The sequence below is a fragment of the Gavialis gangeticus genome, unplaced genomic scaffold (assembly GCF_001723915.1).
Source record: "Gavialis gangeticus isolate Ggan-Ray unplaced genomic scaffold, GavGan_comp1, whole genome shotgun sequence".
Classification (NCBI taxonomy): Eukaryota; Metazoa; Chordata; order Crocodylia; family Gavialidae; genus Gavialis; species Gavialis gangeticus.
Window position 1 is genome coordinate 46,193,062 of NW_017728995.1, and position 325 is coordinate 46,193,386.

A 325-nucleotide genomic window follows, 5' to 3' on the forward strand; every position below is an offset into this window, starting at 1 on the left:
CGGGGCGGGTAGGGAGAGGCCTGGGCGCCGCTCGGCGCGCGCCCGCCGCCTGCAGCGCCCCCTGCTGCCCAGGCGGCCTCAGGAGTTTTTTTTTTTTCCTTCCCTTCCTGCAACATGACCTAATGTCATTCATTTCTTTTTCTTAAAATATCCTGTTAAAATCTTCTGGATTGCTTTCAGTAGCCACCGGGAGATAAACGCTGATCCCGGTCGACATCCGGGAGGTTGGCAACCCTACCTTAGGGTGAACGGGTAATGCAGCCTCCACTCCAAAATTAGGCTTCTGCTGAGACTGACCACAAGGAAGCTAGTTAGGAGCATGGTT